We start from the raw sequence: 8,978 nt of genomic DNA on the forward strand, positions 1-8,978 counted from the left end.
ATGAATTTTTTTTTGTTGTTATGTTGCTTTTACTTTAGCTACATGAGGGTGTAACTTAAAGCAATTAATGAAAGCAACTAAAGCACCTCTAGTAGAATGAATGTTTCCCAACTATTTTTATCAGAACATTCTTACGTGGCGTAGGTAAAATGAAAACATTCAAAAATACTTGTGACATCCTGAGGCACTGAAAGGTTTGCTTCAACTCATTGTCTCATTAAGACTCCCAGATGACTAGCAGGTTGACACATCCACAGAAAATTCAGTCATATTTGAACACATTTGGGGTTCACTCGGAACGCTAGGATAGCTGTTCTCTTCCTAATATGTTTAATGCAAAACAAGACCTAACCAAAAAAAGTAAGAGCTAGCATGATTTTTCTTTGTACTCTTAATATAATCCCTACCCCTAAAATAAGACTTAATTAAGACGGTCAACAAGACGGGCTTCTTATTACCTGGTAGCCAGAATTAATTGTAGAATGAGCAAGTGCAGAAGCAACATACATGCAAATTTGAAGCCAACGAACGCGGTTAACACAAATTAGAATCTTCAGTATTCAATCCGTCGCGTTAGCAACGGACGTTTAGCACTAGATTTAATAATAAATTTAAACGATAATAAATTTTGATGCACATTTAAAATGAGTGTAAAAAGAAATGGCTATTCAGAGTACAAGAAAGAAATTGCGGAAGAAGACAGGGATAAGAGTCTTACAGCTTTCTGCAAAGAGGATGGATTGTGTTAGATCTACGAATGGTTCGGAAATGTCGATCAGAGTACAATAACCTCATTCAACAAGTCAACGAGGGAAATGCCATGAAGCGAAAGTCTGGATCAAGTCAGCAACCATTATTTCTTGAGTTGGTACACATCATCTGTGAATGCTTGCTGACAAGAGGAAACTATTTGGTTGTTCTCGCGGGTTATATTCAAGCATAATGCCCTTGCAGTGGCACCCCAGCATAGCAACACTGGATGGATGACTTCCTTCAGCGATATGAACTGTCTCCAAGTAGATCCACAGCACTGTTGAAATTGGAATATACGAAAGTGATTAAATGCGCACTAGCATTAAAGTGTTTCATTCATGGACTGATACTATGTACCAACTATACTAAGTACCAACGCTCGAGCATAATTGCTATGGATGAAACTGCAGTGTGTATGTATAAAGCGCCTCAAAACACTGTTGAATCAAAGGGGCGACACTGCTTCTTCCCTGTACTGGTTAAGAAAGTATATGTACTCTGGAAGTTCGTCCCGATGGAAAGAAACCCCTTCTAATCTCTAATCTAAGAGGAAATCTGGTATTTATGTTCATAAGACTGAAATAGCTCTTTCTTATTTCACCGAAGCAGCAATAAGAAAGTGGGCCAATTTATTTCTACTATTTGTTTTGCGAAATGGTTAAAGAGGTATGCTAGTGCGGTATTCTGAAAACACTCACTGTGTTAAAATCGTGAAGAACTTGCTTCTAGAAAGAAGAATTATCAAATAACGATTCCTACAGGAATGAATGCATATCTTCAATCTCTTGATATTATAATAAACAAGCATTTAAAAACAATTTGCACATGTTGATCAACGACTACATTGAAAATAAAATGGACAGAAAACAATGAGGAAATTTTGTGAAGCCTTAGATACAAGAAGTCATTACTTGGGTGAAGGATGGATGGAATGAAACAGCCAACAGCACATTGCCAAAGCTCAGCGAGCGGACTACAAAGACAAAAAAGCGCTGATTTGAGAACAGATCTATTGCTCAACATGAGACGTTGAGGATCTTAGAGGAAATGAGATTGAATTTTTTTTTTTTTTTTTTTTTTTAATTTCCAGTGGCAGAGAATAAGACAAATGTTATACCAAACAAAACAGAACACTGAAAATATAACTGTTAAAAACAGAGCCTTTAAAATTTCCTGCATACACATGCAGAAAGGAGGGAGAAAATAACTGATACCTAATCCAATAGGCTGTAGTGGTTGGAGCCAGAGAGGATACTCATTTTGTCATAGCTGAAATTTGAGCCATTAATCTGTCTTAGGTATACACAAATAGCCATTTTCTCGCTATCAAAAGCAGTTCTCCGCTACCCGCGTGTATGTAGAACAAGAACTGGACGGAAAAATTTCTTCCGCCGGCATTTAGTGAAGTATCAGGGAATGGTTTGGTTTGGTTTGGTTTTATTAGATTACGGCAAATCACTCGAGGGCTATCTGCCTAAGGGGAGGGATGCCTTCGTGGAGGACTTTCTAAGGGAAACTGGCTCGTATACACGTTACACATGGGGAAAACCACGAAAACGCCCATGCAGCCAGCCTGTTCGCGGGATTCGAATCTCGGACCGAACTACCAGTGTTCAGCAACGTTACCGCTCGGCCGCTGGTGGGCCCTCAGGGAATGAACCTTCCTCACAGATGTTAAACCGTCCGATTTAAGATGTATAGTCTCAACAGCCAAAATTTTCTAAGTATTATAGAGTCTGTCTTGAGAATACTTGATTTTCGAAACTATTAATTTAGAAGTCAACCAACAAAAATCAGTGTTATATTTTCAAATTTTCACAGGACTAGTTTCGATGATTTTACCGAAACATCATCCTCAGCTGCAAAAACGCAGAAAAAAAATTTTGTTAAGCTCTTGCAGCTGAGGAGGGTGGTTCGATAAAATCATCGAAACTAGTCCTGTGAAAATTTGAAAATATAACGCTGATTTTTGTTGGTTGACTTCTAAACTAATTCTTGTTCGGTGTGTTATTGTATCTTAATTTCGAAACTATGGTCATTAAGATCTAAATTAATATTTCTCCATGTCAAATCCAAAGGTGTACGGGCTTTCTGAAGTCTGAAAAGCCTGAAAAGTCTCGTTTTCTATTTCAAGGTTTGATCCAAGTTTCATCACTTTCTTAAGAAATCCATCTTGGGTTAAAAGCTTCCTGTGACAATTCTAAAAAGAAATCTCATTTCTCATTAATTTCTTAAAAATCAGCACGGCTTTCCTTTCGATAACAATTTTAGTAGGTCTGCTGCTTATAATAAGGAGCATTACATCCGTAGGCGTAGACTTTACCGCCCAGTAATTATTCTTAGGACTGTTTTTTAAAGATTTCCAATTTTTCTATTAAGCTTGTTGGACCTGTGATCAGAACCTCATGACAGTTACAAAAGAATGGTAAAACAAATGATTTATATATCCGGTTTAGCGTTGACCAGGAACTACCCCAGAGATCGCCGCCAAATTTTTTACAATTTTCCGTCTTTTTTCAATCTCTCAGCTAAAAATTCCATTTATTACCACCACTCAGAAACCTAAACACTTTTTGTTTCAGGTGTAATCCGATTCTGGAAACCTGAAAAATGTTTACAATCATTTTTAGAATTTTTGACTTTTTTCTAGCGTAAGATCTCTTTTGTTGAGAACAAAAATAAATCCGTGAAAAGTTCCCTGTTCAAATAGAGTATATCCTTCAAGATATTCACTTTAAAATATACTTCAAGATTCACTTCAAGATATTCACTGTTCTCTTCACACACGAACATCAGAGGGCTTCTTCGTTAACTCTGCTTTTTTCCTCAATTTATCGCTCTTTAATTTCAAATCACGAAGTTCCTCAGTCCAAAACATTTATATTTCCTGACCCTTCTCCTGTAAAAACAAATTTTCACATAGGAAGATGAGTTTAAAAACCCGTTTAATAAAAATACTCGCTTTCTTTACCATACCAAATTCCTCTTTTTCCAGGCCTTATCTTCTCATCTAGCCTTTTTAAAATTCCATAATATCTTCTTACAGTTCATTGGATTCTGATTCAAATCCGCAATCGCAATCCTGATTAGCACTTATCTTTGTTCAGATCCAGAATCCTCAATAACTTCCCTTTGCACCAATGGGACCAAATATGTTGCAACACGCAAAAGGTATGGAATAGACCAGGTGTCATTATAATGGAGGTAAGGATAATGGGGGGGGGGTCTAGAACGTTATAAATAATGTGAATGGGATTTGAATTCAGTAGGTCTTTGATCTCCTTCTCTACTACATTAGAGTCTTAGTAACATTATCTTACGGAGTTGGTGTTGAAATCGCCTATCAAGATCGTTCTTCTTGAAATATTATCCGTGACGAAACAAGTTTACTAATTGGCGGTTTATAGTTTGCATATATTTGAATCTTTCTATTGCATTATTTTTATTTTTCTAGACATCAATTCTTACCATTTCAGATTTATCCTGAGCAACTTCTATCTCTTTAACAATCGTGAAGTCTGCAGTGAGAACTTTATTCACGCCTATGAAGATACCACTAGCTCTTTGTTTATATTTAGGAAGAAGGTATATACAATAGTGCGAAAATGTGAAGAAACCCAAATTTTCACTAAAAATGTTGGCTTCCATAACAGTAAAGACATCCACATCATTTCGAGATATCGAAATTTCCAACTCCTATGACTGCGGACAGGTCACCCTAATTCCAATGCAGAATGCTCAACGCACGCCTAGAGCCACGGCGGTCAGGTTTGCCAACTAGATGAACCATGCTAATATAGAAGACCTTTTAGCCGTTTCCAAGAAACTTTTCTATGGTGCACTGCAAGGAGGTAGGTCTATTACCCAAGTCGTACAAAATTCATCCCGGATATCGTGATTTGCAGCTACGATATGCCTGTACTAGAATAAATGTTTTTGCTCATTTTTGAATATTTCTCGAACATGAATAAATGTATTTCTTGAACATAAAGAAATGCGTTTCTTGAACATGAACAAAAGTTAATTATTTCACTTAAAAAGTAAGATATTCCCTGAAAATAAGTCCTAGCGAGTGTTTTGAAGCAAAATTTAATTAAAGACTGAGTCTTATTTTCGGGGAAACGTAGTAGTACAGATTAATCTTCTACCAGATAGCTAATCAGTTATTTTGTCTTCGAAATTTCGAATTCAGTTGCGTCCAAATTTTTACTAACAGTTATTTGTTTATTCTTACTTCCAGCTGAAATTCTACTGCTTCCTGGAAACAACTGCGTTGTGCTAGCGTTGTTTGTTCAGCTTGAAGAAAGTAAAGAAGACGTAATACGTGGAAGATTTATAATTTTTCAGAGCATTCTAACGATGTGACGCGTCAGCCTCTCTAGATAGTATTTGATTATGTGGGTGAGAAATGTTTGTAGGATTTCAACACTAGTACCTGTTTTATGTCTACAACCATCTGGTACCTGTTTTATGACTACAACCTCTGGTACTTGTTTGATGTCTGGCCTGTTACTGGCCTCTGGTACCTGTTTTATGTCTACAACTATCAAACTTTAAAATTACTAGCAATCTAAGAATCATTGTGTTCAGGTTTCTGTTTTCCTTTTGGTTTTGTTATTCAAATTTTTCGGTGGAAATTTTAGGAACTGAGCGATAGCTTAAGAAACATAGCTTTTTCGGATGATTTTCTGAATTTACAATAAATAAAGAATTTTAAAAATTATCTGAAAGCTTTCAGATTTTACATTATGTTTAAAGATTTTTTGAACGTTTTGTGTGTTACCTTTATTTACTAAATCTCCCGTTCTTCGCACTTAAACCAAAAATTTCAGTTCAGCAGTAATATCACAAAATAATTTAAAAAGAGCATATCTTAAGAATTTTTGATACACAATCTGGCGCGCTGGAGATAAAAATGTTTTTTTTGGGGGGAGGTACAGTATTGCCATTGCTCGCTTTGAAATTGCTGACTTTCTTAATAAAAAACTCATAAATGCCTTACTAAGTATTAATATATATATATATATATAATGAAGAGTCTGTCTGCGCCTTTCCGTTTGTGCTGCGCGTAAGCTAATAGAACCAAGGATACGAAATTTGGTGCATAGGATACATTTATACAAGAGACGTGCACCTCGAAGCGATTTTTTTCAAAATTCAAATGAGATTTTTCTTTAGTTTATGTTTTTTGATAAAATCGCATCAAATAGGTAAATCTGTCTCATTATATCAGCAACAATGGCGCGCATCCATTGTTGCAGATATTGCTGTTGCTATTGTTGCTAATAACAGCCACTGGGAAAAATGAGGGCGATAATTCTGTGCAGTTTATTAATTTAATTTTTCTCTTGGATACTGGACTCTTGTCGAGAGAAGGCAACGGGAAGTTATTGAATTTTTTTATTAGGATAATTAATATTTGTATTAAGATATATTGCTTGTTTCATTGGGTGTTACTTTGGTAGACGGTTGCACGGACTTTTGGCAATTTACTTTGGCGCAAAAGGTTAAATTATTACTTTCATATAGCACAGAAATAGAATAACACCGCTATAAAAACATTGCGCCAACGTTTAATTGGATTAAAATATTACGTAAATTGAATATCGAATTAAAACCATCATACCAGCGTTTAAAAGAACTAAAATATTACTTAAATTTAAATACTTTAAAATAAGAACGCTTCGTACACTAGAACTAAAATGACAGCAATTAGTTTATTGCCGGTAAAAAACGAGGAATGTCTAATACTTTTTTTACAGCGGTTATTTCTTCCACCGTGACCACAATACCATATACGACCGTCCTCAGAATCGGCTCTTCTAACGATCTTGATCTGTGATCCCTATTTCTCGCTCTTCATTGAAAAAGTGATTAGCCAGGTTTCCTCCAAAAATTTAAAATAAATTTTCTCTGACCCTTGTAGCAATTTATAAATAAATCTTTGATTAGGAAAGCCAGGTTGGCCAAAATAAAGTCTCAAAGGACAATTTTTTTTTATTCCGATACAAATAATTCATGGTACTTATAACAACACTAATCTTTGAAAGGGATATATCCGTTTCCTATGAAATCTAAGGAATTCGAAGTAATGAATAATAAAATTTTAAAATGGCGCGGTAATGCACAAATATTCAGTAACCAATCAGGGAGCTGATTACAGCTCGTTAATGCACAAATATTCTGTAACCAAACAGGGAGCTGATTACATCACGCCTAGAATTAAAATTATTTAAATATTCATACATAATAAAATCATTTTTCAAAAGGAAATGAAAATTAAATTGTATTTTAATATTTAACAACCATAAATAATGTTTAAAAAATTAGATTAAATTTATAGATATTAAAACCAATTACTTTTAGAGCAAGGTGACGTCATTGATTACATCATCCACAACATAAATTATAGAAAAATGTCATAAACAATAAAATTTTTATTTCAAATAAAAATGCAAAATTAAATTGATTTTTAATAGTTAGAAGTCATAAATACTATTTAAAACACGGAATTTATGCATAAGAAAACGCATTATTTTTTAAATAAAATGACAACGGTTACCATAACTAACTTTGTCCAGCAATGGGTTTACCATAGGTCGTATCGCTCGCCAAAAAAAAAAAAAAAAAAAAAAAAAAAAAAAAATCGCCAAAATCCTTGCAACCGTCAACCAAAGTAGCATCTTTCATTGTAATTTTTTTATATGTAATGCATTTTTATTGATTTTTTATAAAGATGTTCTGCAGCGTAAAATTCTGTGCAGTTTTTAAATTTAATATTTGGTGTTCCCTTTAGGCATTTTTCCAGTACACCTAAATGCCATACGAAGCCTGGCCGCGTAGCGGCTAGTAGATAATAAAACAAATTCTGAATTCCCTTGAGCTTCCAGATGCCCATATTAGCGTGGAGACGTATGTTATTCGAAATTTGATGGCCCTAGGTACCGTTCTTTTACCACAATGCGAGAAACACGCATACATTTATGCAAATTCTTCATTATTTAATTTCTTTAAATATAATACAGGACGTTAATATTTGGTGGAAACAATTTGAAAAGTGAAACGTCGTTTTTAGTGAAGCGCCACAAAATTCCAAAACGAAATTAATAGCCCCTCTGGGCTAACGCCCTTTGGGCTAATAACTGCTTAAGTCTTAAAGTATATGTTAAATTATTTTCTTCTTTTTATTTTGTAATGATTTTATGAGTTTTAAATAGAAGCTTAATTTAAAATGAAAAAAATTCTTATTTTTTAATTCTTTAAATTGCACTAAAATATTTTTTAATAGTCATTCATGGCCAATTTAGACGTGCAAGGGGATGTTTGCATATTCTTTCCTTTATTGACACACGTATATAGCGAAACAAAGATGTTCTTATGGCCCACTTCTTTAGCTATTTGATAATATGCGCAATCAACACTGAAAATCCATTGATGAATTCGCTTTCAAAAGGCATCAGTTGAACAAGTACTCCGCTGATGATATCAAAGCATTGAAGTGGTCAAGGATCAGAATTTGGCAACAAATATCGGAAAAAAATCTTTGATAGCTAAGTATAAACACTGGCGATATTTCGTATTTGGAAACACTAGACTGACACAACGTCGCTTAAATCTTTGTTTTTTAACTTCTGGATATCATTATCTAGGATTTCTAGGCCAATAGTTTGGCTTTGTTCATTTGCACTTGCAGAAGTTTTTATTTCTCTTAATTGTTGTCATTTGAGAGACAAAATGCCATATTCTGCACAGGCACTATATATTTACGAGCATCCATGCCTTCTCCGGGATTCGAACCCAGGCCCTTCGGTACAGCAGTCAGGAACACTAACCAATCTCCCAGTTGAGTGGCTATACGATATTTTAAATTACTTTAAAACAAAATAATTCAAAACATTATAATGTTCGTCTTAATTTTAATATTGTATTTACTGAATAATGTAAATTTTAAAAATTATATATTAACTGGTATTTGCATTTAATCTACAAGATTGGGGTGGCTTTCGAATATTTATAAAAGCAGAAAAATATCATTCTGAAGGAAGTTGTTCCATAATGATATTCCTGAATATTGAATGAACACAATATGATTCAGCAATCTTAATGCAATTTTTAAATCTAAAATTCAATCAGGGAGTTTGCTGCAATTTTTTGAAAAGCTGAAATTAGTGAAAGGAAAAGTATTTCTTACCATGAAAAATTGCTTTTACATGAAAAAAAAAAAT

The sequence above is a fragment of the Stegodyphus dumicola genome, chromosome 2 (genome assembly GCF_044657685.1).
Source record: "Stegodyphus dumicola isolate Sdum_Otavi_A_Nest chromosome 2, ASM4465768v1".
Taxonomy (NCBI): Eukaryota; Metazoa; Arthropoda; class Arachnida; order Araneae; family Eresidae; genus Stegodyphus; species Stegodyphus dumicola.